Source organism: Botryllus schlosseri, chromosome 13 (assembly GCF_051294905.1).
Source record: "Botryllus schlosseri isolate E-star chromosome 13, Bs_hap1, whole genome shotgun sequence".
Lineage (NCBI taxonomy): Eukaryota > Metazoa > Chordata > Ascidiacea > Stolidobranchia > Styelidae > Botryllus > Botryllus schlosseri.
This window is the reverse complement of record NC_137248.1, coordinates 19,667,773-19,684,505: the sequence shown is the minus strand read 5'-3', so window position 1 is coordinate 19,684,505 and position 16,733 is coordinate 19,667,773. Positions and strand designations below refer to the sequence as shown.

The window sequence follows — 16,733 nt, the reverse complement described above, 5'->3', positions numbered from 1 at the left end:
CATGAGTCCTATCAGAAGAATAAATCAACGACTGATAATGATGCTAACGTAAATACGTATAATCTAACGCAGCGCGAATATGCAGTCACTGATCAATTCGGGAATAGCATTCCTAAGCCAGCTACCTACTCCACTAGGATGCAAACTATGACAACGTTTAGTGTATTGACGACACATCCTATTATGACGCCACACTGTTCGTCTGGCTCGCTTGATTGGGAAGAAAATCTGAACCCACACCGCCGCAGATGGCATAAGTTTCTAAAGGATAAAAGTAATTCGTTCCTCCATCACGGGCACGAGCCATACAGCCATGGTGAGCACCGTGTTAAGATTAAGTGCTGATTACATCGATGGGTTTTCTATTTCACGTAATAGTATAGCTGTCAATTTCTGTGACAATGTTTTTATTGACATTAACGTTTCTCTGGTAAACCAGTTACACACCGATCATGCATTCAAATCTTCGTACAATTGCTAATTCGTTGTTGTTGCTCTTTTCTTGATGTTGTGTTGCTTTCTACATTTCATCGTTTATTAAAGCTAATTTGTGCTATGACTGTCACAGTGTCTTCTTATCAAAGACAATCATATAATCCCGCCCAGGCTAAAGATTGCACCGAAAATGTCGGCACGAGGCTGTGGGTATTTGTATATTTTAAGAAAATATCGTATAAACCCTATGCTCAGCGCAATCTTCAAATATAAATCTAGAGCCTTCGCCAATGTTACATCAACACCATGTTTTGCTAAAATCGCCGCAACAGCTCAGGCTTTTGATTAGGATCATGATTCTTCACCTGCCAAATTTTTATGGCGTGATATGTATCGTTGGCATATTGATCATAATTCAATTTCGGACCGTCACGGACCCCGCGGACCCCCATGAAGTTTTAGTTCAAATTTAGCTCAATTATCATGCAATCGTCATCTGTCGTGTGCAAATGATAACTAAGAGCCTTGGTGATAAAGCGGCAGGGTTGTAATGACTCGAGTCATGACTCGACTCGAGTCAGACTCGAGTCACGATTTTCTGATGACTCGACTTGACTCGAGTCATTTTCTCAAAATGCAGAAATGACTCGACTCTAGTCAATCTGGGTATTGACTCGACTTGGACTCGAGTCATTGCGCATGACTCGAACCAAGTCATATGACTCGAGACACAGGCGGCCAAGACCGATATTTCATCGTAATTTTGAAAAATAGTAAAGTGACCAGTGACCACCCTATTGGGATTTTGTCTATTGATACTAGTACTTGAAAATGCGATCAGAAACTGCTAAAAGTGAGGAAAAGTAGTATATTATAAATGCGAACCATTCAATATCATCAAACAGAGTTATAAAAAGTGAGTTTAACAAGATTTTAGCTGGAAACTGAGCAGTCAGCACATTGACTTGGAATCGGACTCGAGTCATAATACCGTGACTAGGACTCGGCCCTCTTCTTGATGACTTGGACTCGGACTTGACTCGGTGGTGAGTTGAAAATGACTATAAAACTATAAAAGTGAAATCGATTTGTGACTCGGACCCTTGCGACTTGGTTACAACCCTGATAAACAGTGGTGGTTTTTGGGGTGGGCGAGGTGGGCGGTCGCCCGGGTCCCCCTAGTCGAAGGCCCCCCCTCCCCTATTTGGATGATGCTCTTTTTTCAAGGATAATAACGAAATAGCATGGAAATTCGTGTACCAAGCAAGAATATGATTCCGCACAGATGTGTCGTCAATCATCATCAAATCTCTGCATTTGTTAGAAAAGTCCCGCATCTCGATAATCATCACGTCTCTGCATGCGGTAGAATTACTTAGTTTTGATGTAGTCTATCCTTGCACACATGCAATAATAGACATGGCCGAATCCAGCACCTGACCGAACCTTACCAGGGTGAAAGCTAGATAATAATAAAAGATGGCAAGGGGGTCTGGGGGGCGTATCCCCCAGAAGTTACGGTTAGATGCTTATAGGGGGCCCCCGGTAAGTCTCGCACAGCCCCCCCCCCACGTTCTTAGGGCCACCACTGGTGATAAACATCAACAAAAAGTATTTTCATGAAAATAAGATCATAGGCTACTATTCATGTAGAAATTGGGTTGACTTCTCTTATTTCAAAGCGAATTCTGCAACTGTATTTCTAGAAATAAGTGGTTGTGTCTTGCAAATCCACGCCTTCGATTTGACATGAACGAGTGCCGAAAATCCACTTCCACAAATATAGATGGTGGCGAATGAAATGATAACGCGGAACGCGTCCGACGACACATTTGGGTACGATCACAACAAATATGGCACCAAAATGGACAGACAATTTTTTTTTATCCGGCAGCTTATCTTGAAATTATTATAGCAGAATCGTTATCTATCACAGTGTTGGAGGTTTACCTAGGCTCCTCCTTGACCCCTAATCCGCGCAAGCGGTGTCTAACAAAAGCCTAGAAGTGGGCCGTGCTATAAGTCGGCTGTTACGGAATAATTATGAAGAATATCGGCCTGGTGTGAATGACCTTGACCATAGTAGTCGACAAACACCATGAATACCTCAAAACAGACAAACAAACAAACAGGAAAAAATGGATTGTTGTAAGCATTTCGAAGTCACCGTTATTAACCTTACTCATCTAACTTTTCTTTCCCACAATCCCCAACCAAAATATCTAAACAGCAAAATGTTTGTATCAGTGGGCAATTTAGTAATTAAAATGGAAGGAAGGAAGGAAGGAAGGAAGGAAGGAAGAACGTAGTTTGCTTTTGTCCTTGATGTTTTTGCGGCATATACACCGACTCATAATATACATACACACGACCTGTGCATATGCATACCATGAGTGTATGATGTGCATATGCCGCTGGACAAAGAAGGTGCAGATATAGCCTTGTACGGCTTTCAAGGTCTTGCACCACCCCTTCATGCTATCCCAATGCATGAGCTCCATGCGGAGAGTCATGGATGCCAGTGTTACTAATTACGTCTTTGGTCTGTCCCGGCCGGTCTGTCCCGGCCACTATAGATAACTAACCTACGTCGGTTAGTTATCTATAAACCCTCGACCTGCCGATCAAGAAGCCGGACGCTTCATCATAACGCTATCTTGTCGGTAAAATGATCTGCCCAGTAGGATATTTCATCTCAGGCGGCCATTCTGTTGATTTGAGCTTTGGAGTTTAAGTAGTAATGAGGCGAAACTTCCTCGTGATTTTCCGAATTAAAAAGTACAAATTAGGCTATCAAATATTTTAAGGCTTCGCGGACCCCCTGAAAATTCTTCGCGGACCCTCGGCTGAGAATCGCTGCACTAGAACGCACTTTACTCTATGCCATTACTGTGTACAGCATTAAAATTCTGATGCGGCGTTTTAACACTGGCACTGTACTCGTTAACGTTAAACCGTACAGCTGAATTCAATATTTGAATGTGCGATTATTATTCAACTGCAACTGCAGTAAGAGCAATATGGGCGCATATCACGACCTGATCAATAAAAATTCTTTTTGCACTCGTTACCAGTCCATCCGGTGTCGACCAAGCTCATCGGATATAATATTTTCCCTTCGAAACGAATCGAATAATCTAATTAAACACTGTGCCATGCACATTGCGCTGTGCCCTTAACGAATTAAACTATGCACACTTTCAAATCACAGTGCGTGATAATTCGGGAATACTGGAATATCCAGCAGACATCAAGAATGAATACACGAAACAGATGATTACAAATTGGAAATCGCGTATCAAATCACTAATTTGTCTCAACATCATATACCATAGGGTTGTGACATCGCATTGAGTCGCTCCCACCGCGACAATTGTTTGCTGAGTTTTACGGCGTTTTGGGCTACGCTTCTTCCAATCTGCCATCCCCTATTTACGCTGGAAAATGCTTTCTGGAGTGCATGACGATCATACTCAGTACGGAATTCCAATTCACCTGCATAGTTGCATTCACAATAACACTGTCCAATTTCGTGGCCCGATTAAAAAACTATCACGAAAGAACAAATATTTGCTTATCCGATTCATAGCAACGATTAAATGCAATTTCTCGGCGCGTGCTCGTCATATCGACATATGGAACGAAATCACGTTTTTATCCTCTGTCCTATTTCGTGCAATACATACTAATCATTATTTTCGAACCGTACAATTGGCCAACAAGGTTGTGATGATGGTGAAATTGCGGGTACGCCGAATACCCACAATATTCACAGGCATATCTAGCATACAGAGGTTCGGCACTCATGTATGAAAATTTATTATTGAACATATGACTGCTCTGCTATTAAATCCCCAGGAACATGGTTAGTCGGAAAAGGTGGCGCCAAAGAAGCAAAGATTCTTAATTTCGCGACGGCCTGCTGTTAAATTATGTGAAATAAACAGATATATGGTTGTTGCATATATAATAGCATCTTATGAAATACGTCGGAGCCGGAGCTACTCCTCAAATAACTGGCTTCAGTTCCGGCTCCGGCTGAATTTGATCTGGAGCTCCGGCTCCAGCTCCGGATCCGGTGATAATGCACGGCTTCCGGGCTCCGGCTCCGAAGCCCTGGTCAAATGTGCTTATTCATCAGCATGCTGAAGAAGTTGCAGCGCTTTCAAGTTTTATCTGCTTGTCTGCATGCCTTATCTTCAATAATATAGCAACAGATTACAACACAATGCAATCGTTGAGTTATATTTTTCTTCTGAACAAGTCACATACAATGTACACTGCGATAAGACACAATGCAATGTATTGAACAGATAGGAGGATGTCGAACGACACGCTGTTGCGATCCTATTAATCTAACATCCACCTCGGCCTAGAGTGCCCTATGTTACAGTTCTTTTCGATGTTGATCTTTTTGAAGCCGCGGACCTTTCTACTAGTTCTTTCCATTCCTTGTGAGTGCTTTCTTTCGTCGGGTCTTTTTCTGGGCCTTTTGTCGCGGCGCACTCTTTGGAAATCTTTGCACTACCCAGTGATCTGAATGCCTAACTTAGTAAAGAAATCCATCATAACACGGATATATACCGTGGGAGTTACTGTTAGCCATTTCCATTAACCAGTACCCAAGAAGTAGCTCTTGGTTTCAAAAAGGGGGCTATCCCCTGGTGTAGACTCAGGCAAATCGCACGACTCACTGCGACTGGGTTACGTCACACTTTCCGTTTGGTCAAAGGCAATTTTACGGTAATTTTTACCCGGCTTGCAGAGCGTTAAATTTGATAAAACGAGTATCAATCGAAAGCTGCCGCTGTACTGATTACGAAAATATCAATTTGATTCTGCTCATGGCTCTGAAACTCGCCACAATTACCTTCGAACTTTGCATTGTGACGGATTTGACTTTGTGACGCAACTGAGCTATCTGGAACAGCGACACCGTAGTTCAGGAACGGTGAGCAAGTGAGAGTGCTCAGTCGGCGTCGCGGCAATGGGCAGTGAGCTTGCGCTTCGAAGTGCAATCGCATCGCAGATTAATGTTGGGCTGTTGATAGTTTCTGTAGGCGCCAGCCTGACCTTTACTTGTAAGGGTAGGACTTGTATACCACAAAATGCATGGGAACCTTAATATCTGTCGCACATTCTTCAGCAACTTTAAGAGATCTTTTATTCTAGGTAGCCTATAGCCATAAACATTGAACCTGTCAGATTTGATGAGGATTGGCTTAGTCCGGTGGTTGTGTAGCGCCGCAGAGGCTTATATGCAGAGGCTGTTGATGGCGAAGGTGTCGAAACTTTTTATAAACTTTTTATAAAATTTCTAAGTGTCTAGGACCCTATAGTGATATCATATTAGTTTTCTGATTGGCCTATACGTGGCATTACACGGATAGCATTTCGGTAATGTCCCATCTCCGTTGGTCTTCTGGTCATCTCCTAATCCCGCGGGGTGGTAGAAATCTATATAACCAGTCCTCGGATAATGTGTGCTTATTGAGAATGATTACAGGCCAAAAATTATAATGTCAAATGCGACTGAAAAAGGTCTGAGCCCGCTTATCGGATCACCGCAATTTCTACGTAGGTACAAGTCTTGTTTCAGTAATGGCATTTATCATCCCCGTAAATCAGAAAAGGATGTTGATCGACGCTTTGTATAAGATATAGACGTAATCATCCTCGACTAGTAATTATTCAATCATCAATTTGTTATCGGGGCTTCCAAGTTATCATTGAAGTTTCGTTTGGTCAGGATTGTCGCTATGAAAGCGCTCGGATTAGCGGTCTGTGAGGACTTGGCAGTTATCTGATTGTTGGAAGCGCCATGATTACTATGCGTGTATTAAATAGAGAGAGAGGGAGAGATTTTACACCGAAGGGGAACTGGCTCACCTACTATCGCGTTCTTTGCTTGGTGGTTATAGTTATACTATGTACCGGCCTACATACATATTAGGGTTGTATAGTCTTTCCGGGTTTCCGATGTATCGCAATTTGGCAAAGGAAGAATCCTGATCCGATTCCAAAGCCTGAGCAGTTGCGGCGATTTAAGCAAAGCATGGTGTTTGTATAACGTTGGCGACGGCTAAAGATTTATATTTCAAATTTGCGCTGAGCATAGGGTTTATTTGATATTTTCTTGAAATATGCAAATACCCACAGCCTCGTTGTGCTGAAATTCCCGGTCCATTCTGAATTTCAAAATCTAAGCCAGAGCGAGATTAATTCGGATTCCAAAATTATATTCTAAGTAATGTTCCAGTTCATAGCTGTTATCACGTCATAAAGGATAACTCAGCACAGAATATAAATACTTCGACCATAGTGTCCTATATGGTGTCGACACAAGCAAATCTCACGGCTCAGTGAAATTGTATCACGTCACATTTTCCATTTGGCTACAGGCAATTTGACGGTCCTTTTTGACCGGCTTGCCGAGCATTAAATTTGGTGAAACAGGTATCAATCGAAAGCTGACTCTGCACTGATTACGGAAATATAAATTTTCTTCCGCTCGGGGCCCTGGAACCCCCACAATCAGCCTCTAATTTCTCATTGTTATGGAGATTGGCATTGGGACGCAACAATGCTGTCTGGGTCCTTTTTTCTTGAGCTATTCTCTCGTTCCGCTAGACAGCATTTTTGCGTCCCAATGCCAATCTCCATAACAATGAAAAATTAGAGGCTGATTGTGGGGGTTTCAGGGCCTAGAGCGGAATAAAATTTATGTTTTCGTAATCAGTGCAGAGTCAGCTTCCGATTGATATCCGTTTTACCAAATTTAATGCTCGGCAAGCCGGTCAAAAATGACCGTCAAATTGCCTGTAGCCAAATGGAAATTGTGACGTGATACAATTTCACTGAGCCGTGAGATTTGCTTGTGTCGACACCATATAGGACACTATGCTTCGACCTTCTTGGACTAAAAGTCAAATGCATTCGATACACTCAGATTGGGGATAGTAGAGCATAGTATAGAACTATAGATAGTGTAGTATAGTATAGTTGACAAGTAAAGAAGTCAGCACCCTCCCCACACGGGCGTTCGGTTACCCATTTATAATAGTGGCACGTCACTGCTGCCAATGCCTTCACTTTGAAGATAAACGTATTCCGATTAGTGCTGTATGACTATAATACCCCTACCCATGGGTTTATCTGATCCATGGTGTCTTGGACGATCTCAGACTCAGGAATATTTTCAAGTGTTATTCATGTTTTGTGATATAAGCGGGCAGCATGACGTTGAATATTTCATGTATTTATGTCTGATTTGAAACTTCGTTTTAAATTTGTAGACAGTAATTCAGGTTGTATCTTGCAATGGTCCCTCAACTTGGTGAGATATTACTATCAAACTGATTATTTGATTTGAATCTGATAGCTTCCAGGGATGGCCCTGAATACATTCGCGGTAGTTTTTGTTTTGTTGCACAGTTATATATATCATCCAGAGGCAAAATTGGTGGGCCTGTCCGCGCCATATCGTGTCCTAATTGTCTATTTATCCGAAGAACGATAATTCCGTATTTTGCAGTTCCACTTTGCCATAGTTAACATGGTTCCTGAAAACGACGACGACCGTACCTTATTGGTAGAAAATTTGGATTGTCGTGTGACAGAAGAGATTCTTCGCCGGCTGTTCTCGCAAGTCGGCCCTGTGGAGTCAGTGAACATACTGACACGTCACCAAAGAGAAGATTTGAAAAACCTTGCGTTTATCGTATTTCGACAAGAGGAGTCAGTCGAATCTGTAATTAAATCTATGGACCAAATAAGATTATATGATATACCAATGACTTTACGGCGGATAAATAGCTCAAACGATGGTCATGATGTTTATGTAAATGAGTATATTCCAATGCACAAGCAAAATGCTGACATAGACCAATTGCGGGCTGACGCTCTGATGTTTCCCTTCCGCCTTGCTGTGAAGAAGTCGAAATCGCCATTCGATGTAACGGTGGAAGACCGCTCAAAAGAACCCGATTTGCGTATTTCGCATGACCACGAAGAATATCAGAACCCACACCGTCGAAGATGGGAACTACATCTAATGCGCCAAAGAAATGTGTCCTCGCATGGTTGGCATGGAGTAAGTCGCAAGCATGAGTCCTATCAGAAGAATAAATCAACCACTGATAATGCTGCTAACGTAAATACGTATAATCTAACGCAGCGCGAATATACAGTCACTGATCAATTCAGGAATAGCATTCCTAAGCCAGCTACATACTGCACGGGGATGCAAACTGTGACAACATTTAGTGTAATGACGACACATCCTATTACGACGAAACACTGTTCGTCTGTTTCGCTTGATTGGGAAGAAAATCTGAACCCACACCGCCGCAGATGGCATAAGTTTCTAATGGAAAAAAGTCATTCGTTTCTCCATCACCGGTACGAGCCATGCAGCCATGGCGAGCACCGTATTAAGATTAAGTGGTGATGACAGTGACTGGTTTTGCATTTCAGGCAATAGCATAGCTGTCAATATCTGTGACAATGTTTGTATTGACATTTCTCTGGTAAACCAGATACACACCGATCATGCATTCAAATCTTTGTACAATTGCAAATTCGTCGTTGTTGCTCTTTTCTTGTTGTTGTGTTGCTTTCTACGTTTCATCGTTTATTAAGGCTAATTTGTGCTATGACTGTCACAGTGTCTTCTCATCAAAGACAATCAACTCTTGAGTCTTGAGTACATAAGTAAATAGAATACGCAATCATATATTTCCGCTCATTGTGTTTGGCATCCTCCATGAGCCTTGAGCTGAGGGGGTCCAATTATTCATCATTGCTACTCAAATCGGTGTAGAACCAATGCCGCTAATTTCGACTCAATTACAATTAGAAAAGCGAATTCTAAAACAGATCAAAAGTACTTCATGTAGAGGCAGTGTTGAAATCTAGTCACTACCTTCGAGTCACAAGTCCTCTCGAGTCATTGCACATTTTGATTCGAGTCAAGTCAAGTCAATCGATTTTTGTAGGTAACTCGAGTCAAGTGAAGTCATTCGAATTTTTGAGGTGACTCGTGTCTAGTCAAGTGAAGTTGTCTTTACGAAGTACGAGGTATGATTTAGTCAATGTATTCGCCGTCGAGGACCGCAAATAGGAATAAATGGACATGGAAAAGGCGGTGTATAGCTCACGCATGCGTAGAATTGCTAAACTGCGTTAGTAACTGTCCCTCCGCATATAATGATCCGCCAAAATAGAGAATAGAATACGAAACTTCAGATGAAACTTCAGTGAATTGATATGATGCACTCCCCAAATACATATCCATGGGAGAGGTGGTCAAAGTAGTCAAGAAAGCTACTCTAGTAGAAGTAGAAGTAGCGACGAAAAAATCTACTCAAGTGCGAGTAGAAGTACTTCTTCCATAATCCACCTAAATCTACTTGAAGTGGACGTAGAATTGACTGATTTTAAATCTACTCGAGTTGGTATATAGTTTTGAAAACAGTCTTAATTCTTTCGCACTGGCTGTCAGAAGCTGCAAATTGAGCTATGCGGATAGTACGGAGAGAGCTTGATTCGTAGTGATGCATCCCAGGAGGTATCAATTTTCGACAGAATAAGCATTCTTACGCATCATGGGATGCAAATTATAGTATTGATATGAAATTGCGATAACCAACCCTTTGTTTACTATAGAAGACCCCGTTTTAGACAATATCATGGCATGGCGCCCTATACCCCATATTATAAGGCCCCAAGTTTAGGCAAAGAGCAATACGGAGAAATTGTATCGGATACGGTTTCAACACTCTGCGCGATTAGTATCACCAAATATTGTGGATGTGGATGGTAAAATTTATATTTAGTGTAGCTTTATTTTGGAAAAATAGAGGCATTACTACACTTGCTTTTATGCTTCAATAATCAACATGTATGTTCTGTAGACAAAAGAATTGAAAGTAATTAGAACTCAAAGTATGCACTCGGAATTGAAAGTGAAATACAAATACCGCTTCTAAAAAGCGGAAAATATATTTCATGTCTTTTGTCCATAAAGCTTCGACGGGGATCTGGTAAAACAAGCGTAACGTTAAAAAAGCCGGATTTCTCAGATTAGCAGGACACGTCATGGGCTGCTAGATTATACGATATGATAGGTAATTGCTGGATTGCGAAACGGCAGTTTCAAAAGCTATAATGGCCATATTTACTGTGATGAAATATTTGATATCGGCGGCAATGCGTTGTGCGCGGAATCAAGCAATCCGGTACCTAAATTATATTCACTGATACTTTCGTGAAAATATATGTGTCACTCCCTAACTACTTTGCGCGAAGCGCAACAAAATTTCATCACTTTTCTTGACTTTTATGAATATTAAATGTTGGTACTTCGTGAAAACAGCTCCGAAATTCCTCAGGCTATCTTTCGTATTGGGGGATTAAACTACTTCTACTTGACAAACTGAAAATAGCGAAAAGTAAGTAAGTAGATCACAAAATATTACGAAGTAGAAGTAGAAGTAGAGAAAATCAGATCTACTTGAGTATTTGCCAGTGGTAGAGGGAAACTACTTGAGTACTTCCAAAAAGTAGAAGTACTTCGTCACTGACGACCACCTCTGGATACAATTTAAGCCTGCGCCAATGGTTGACGAGTATAAAACTATATTCGAATTCAATTTAGATCATACAAGATGAGCACCGGGCACCAAAGACCAGTCAATATAACAAACATAGATACTTATTATATGATATTATATTACTTTCCTACTAGTACTAATACGACTAGCGAACAGCGAACGACGTGACAACATATTCATATATCGCTTGTCAGTGCACAGATATTAATAGACTATTAATTAATGGATTTCCCACAATGCTTTCAATAGTTCCAATTTGCTCTCGGCGCCCCCAATCGCCCTGTTGGTAACTAGCGCCCCATTCGGAAATGATCACTACCATAACATTGTAAGATTTTACCATGACCCTATAGCGATATCATATTAGTTTTCTGATAGGCCTATACGTGGCAACACGTGGATAACATTTCGGTCATGTCCCATCTCCGTTTGTCTCGTGGTCATCTAATCCCGCGGGATGGTAGAAATCTACTCAACAAGTCCCATTTCCGTGACGGAATAGCTATATAATAAGTCTTCCGATAATGTGTGCTTGTTGAGGACGATTACCAGCCAAAAACTATAATGTCATATACGACTGAAAAAAGTCTGAGACCGCTTATCGGATAATCGCAATTTCTACGTAGGTAGAAGTCCTGTTTCAATAATGGCCTTTATCATCCCTTTCCAATAACTCGGGAAAGGATGTTGATCGACGCTTTGTATCAGATATAGACGTAATCATCCTCGACTAGTAATTATTCATTCCTCAATTTGTCATCGGAGCTTCCAAGTTATCATTGAAGTATCGTAGGGTCAGGATTGTCGCTATGAAAGCGCTCGGATTAGGGGTCTGTGAGGACTTGGCAGTTATCTGTTGTTGGAAGCGCCATGATTACTATGCGTATATCAAAGAGAGATTTTACTTGGTGGTTATAGTTATAGTATGTATTGGCCTACATTAGGGTTGTCCAAAATTTGGAAAATCTCAAAAAGTCTCCGTGATTGTGTCTCATTCTATAGATTATTGATAAAAAACAACAATTAGCCTGAAAGAAGCTTACAGGAAAGCCGTTAAGATTTCGGACAAAGCGTTTGAAAGTAGCTGCTCAAGAATGGGCGTGCCACTGACCATAGAACGGCGAGAAGACTAGTAATCAAATAACCACGGCTCTTGATTGGCTAATCGGCTATGCTTCAATGACCACGGCAGCAGATGCTTGCTGATTAGGTGTTCGATAAGTCTGCTACCGGCGGGGATTCTGAGTGCGCATTGTTAGTAGTTTGGCAGGTGATGATTTAAGATCAATTCAGGACATGTTGAGGTACGAAATACATGATGAACAAACAACACCTGCTTCAGAAGCTTTTACAGCATGACTGCTTTATTGTGAAGGAAACGGCTGAAGCCTACATGTCGTGTTTTGATCGAGAGAAAGCAAAGGCGCTTATGCAAGTGTTGAGCAAATTCACCGTTTCAGTACGGATCCACCATCAGTGAATACAAATATATAAAGCTTAACAATGACACTATACTTTGTGTGATCTTATTGGGCTGAAGCTGTAGTATAGTTGAGGTTTTGAATGCTCTAGGGATCGGCGGAATCAGCCGGTTATGCTTGGCACTTATCAGATGCTTACAACAAATTGAATGTACTTGTAGGCGTTGTTAAGGTCCTTAATGATAACGCAGAAAATACGTGGTAATGTACGCGCACTCGCACAGGCTGTGCTGGCTACAGCCTATGGTATGTTAAAAGTCCTTATTGATCCCGCAGAAAAGAGGTGTGAAGAAAAGCACAGACTATACTGCATATGGTATCCAGCATAGTTTGGATATCATATTCAGCATAGCCTGTGCTTACCTTACACCTCACTCTGCAGCATCATTAAGGACTTTGACAACTCTTATAAGTGAATTCAATTTGCTGTAAGTATAACTGCCAAGCATAACCGGCCGATTCAGTCGACCCCTAGAACCTTCAATACTTCGACTATATACTACAACTTGGGTCCAATAAGATCACACAAAGTATAGTGTCATTGTCAAGCTTTATATATTTGTATTCACTGATGGTGGATCCGTACTGAAACGGCGAATTTGCTCAACACTTGCATAAGCGCCTTTGCTTTTTCTCGATCAAAACACGACATGTAGGCTTCAGCCGTTTCCTTCACAATAAAGCAGTCATGCTGTAAAAGATTTCGTGAAGCAGGTGTTGTTTGTTCATCATGTATTTCGTACCTCAACATGTCCTGAATTGATCTTAAATCATCACCTGCCAAACTACTAACAATGCGCACTCAGAATCCCCGCCGGTAGCAGACTTCTTGAACACCTAATCAGCAAGCTGCTGCTGCCGTGGTCATTAAAGCATAGCCGATTAGCCAATCAAGAGCCGTGGTTATTTGATTACTAGTCTTCTCGCCGTTCTATGGTCAGTGGCACGCCCATTCTTGAGCAGCTACTTTCAAACGCTTTGTCCGAAATCTTAACGGCTTTCCTGTAAGCTTCTTTCAGGCTAATTGTTGTCTTTTATCAATAATCTATACAATGAGACACAATAACGGAGACTTTTTGAGATTTTCCAAATTTTGGACAACCCTAGCCTACATACGTATCAGGGTTGTATAAAGTATCAGGTTTTCCGACATAGAATATCGCAATTTGGCAGCGGAAGAATCATGATCCGATTCCAAAGCCTAAGCAGTTGCGGCGATTTTAGCAAAACATGGTGTTTGTGTATAACATTGGCGAAGGCTATATATTTATAATTCAAATTTGCGCTGAGCATAGGGTTCATTCGATATTTTCTTGAAATATACAAATACCCACAGCCGCGTTGTGCCGAGATTTCCGGTCCATTCTGAACTTATAAATCTTAAGCCTGAGCGAGATTCATTCGGATTCCAAAATTGTATTTTTGGTGATGTTCCAGTTCACCGCGGTTATCACATCGTAAAGGATAACTCAGGGCAGAATATAAAAGCTTAGACCGACTTTGGATTAAAAGCCAATTGCATTTGATACAGTCAGATTATAGCTTGGCCGTTAGCGTCGAAACAGAATGTATAGTTGACGAGCAAAGAAGTCAGCACCGTCCCCACTCTGGTGTTCGGTAACCCATTTATAATAATGTTACGTTACTGTTGCCAATGCCCACACTTTGAAGATAAACGTATTCCGATTAGTGCTACATGTCCATAATATGCCTATACCCATGGGTTTATCTGATTCATGGTGTCTTTGACGATCTCAGACGCGGGAATATTTTCAAGTGTTATTCATGTTAGGTGATATGAGCGGCCAGCATGACGTGGAATATTTCATGCATTTATGTCTGATTTGAAAGTTCATTTTAAATTTGTTGACAGTAATTCAGGCTGTATCTTGCAATGGTCCCTCAACGCCTCCCGCTTAAATGCTTCTATTGTTTTCATAGTGAGATAATACTATCAAACTGATTATTTGATTTGAATCCGATAGCTTCCAGTGATAGCCCCAAATACATTCGCGGTGTTTTTTTTATTGCAGAAGTATATATATAATTTAGAGGCAAAATTGGTGGGCCTCTGTCCGCGCCATATCGTGTCCTAATTGTCTTTGTATATGGAGAACGATAATTCCCTATTTTGCAGTTCCACTTTGCCATAGTTAACATGGTTCCTGAAAACGACGACGATCGCACCTTGTTGGTAGGAAATTTGGATTGCCGTGTGACACAAGAGATTCTTCGCCAGCTGTTTTCGCAAGTCGGCCCTGTGGAGTCAGTGAACATACTGACACGTCACCAAAGAGAAGATTTGAAAAACCTTGCGTTTATCGTATTTCGACAAGAGGAGTCAGTCGAATCTGTAATTAAATCTATGGACCAAATAAGATTATATGATATACCAATGACTTTACGGCGGATAAATAGCTCAAACGATGGTCATGATGTTTATGTAAATGAGTATATTCCAATGCACAAGCAAAATGCTGACATAGACCAATTGCGGGCTGACGCTCTGATGTTTCCCTTCCGCCTTGCTGTGAAGAAGTCGAAATCGCCATTCGATGTAACGGTGGAAGACCGCTCAAAAGAACCCGATTTGCGTATTTCGCATGACCACGAAGAATATCAGAACCCACACCGTCGAAGATGGGAACTACATCTAATGCGCCAAAGAAATGTGTCCTCGCATGGTTGGCATGGAGTAAGTCGCAAGCATGAGTCATATCAGAAAAATAAATCAACGGCTGATAATGCTGGTAATATAAATACGTATAATCTAACGCAGCACGGAGATACAGTCACTGATCAATTCAGGAATAATATTCCTGAGGCAGCTACATACTCCACTAGGATGCAAACTGTGACAACATTTAGTGTAATGACGACACATCCCATTATGACGACACACTGTCGGTCTGTTCCGCTTGATTGGGAAGAAAATCTGACCCCACACCGCCGCAGATGGCAGAAATTTCTAATGGATAGGAGTGATTCGTTCCTCCATCACGGGCACGAGCCATACATTCATGGTGAGCACCGTGTTAAGATTAAGTGGTGATGACATTGATTGGTTTCGCATTTCAGGCAATAGTATGGCTGTCAATTTCTGTGACACTGTTTGTATTGCCATTGACTTTCTCTGGTAAACCAGTTAGAGACCGATCATACATTCAAATTTTCGTACAATTGCAAATTCCTTGTTGTTGCTCTTTTCTTGCTGTTGTGTTGCTTTCTACGTGTCATCGTTAATTAAAGCTAATTCGTGCTATGACTGTCACAGTGTCTTCTTATCAAAGACAATCAACTCTTGAATCTTGAGTACAGAAGTAAATAGAACACACAATCATATGTTTCCGCTCATTGTGTGTGGCATCCTTCATGAGCCTTGAGCTGAGGGGGTGGAATTATTCATCATTGTTACTCAAATCGGTGTAGAATCAATGCCGTAAATTTCGACTCAATTACAATTAGAAAAGCGAATTCTAAGTCAGATCAAAACTACTTCAGGTAGAGGCAGTGTTAGGATCAAGTGACTACCTTGGAGTCACAAGTTTACTCGAGTCATTGCACATTTTGACTTGAGTCAAGTCAAGTCAATCGATTTCTGAAGGTGAGTTGAGTCAAGTCACGTCACTCGAGTTTTTGAGGTGACTCGAGTCAACTCAAGTCAAGTCACGATTCAACTCAAGTCAAGTCACGATTCAAGCCACAATTCAAGTCAAATTGTCTTTTCGAAGTACGAGGCATTCGCCGTCGAGGACCGCAAATAGAACTGAGTAGACATGGAAAAGGGGTTGTTTAGCTCACGCATGCGCAGAATTGCTAAACTACGTTAGTAACTGTCCCTCCGTATATAATTATCTGCCAAAATAGAGAATAGAATGATATCACTTGAAGCTATGCTGGATCTTTATTTCTCACACTTGAGGTTTTTGCACTTATCAAGATGTTAAGACTCGTTGGAAATATTTGACATTTTTACGAATTGCATAGTGCAAATAAAAATGTTTCAGCCAACCCAAACATACTACACCAAAAGACAGAATGTATCTGTCAAACTCACAGACTCCATAACTCGTACAAACAGGTGATAATTGCGTATGAGGAAGTTCAGTGGCAGTATGTCATCATTACAAAGGAATATCTGAGTGGAACGATTCGACCATCGTATTGGTTGAGAACTATGAAAGTATTTCTGTCTAACTGTATA

At 41.3% G+C, this 16,733-nt stretch overlaps 1 protein-coding gene across 1 annotated transcript in view; it reads left to right on the top strand.

The window, feature by feature from the left end:
• Positions 1-16,733, top strand: part of LOC145453807 (von Willebrand factor A domain-containing protein 3A-like) — a 173,765-nt gene that overhangs the window by 81,933 nt on the left and 75,099 nt on the right. The window lies entirely within an intron of this gene.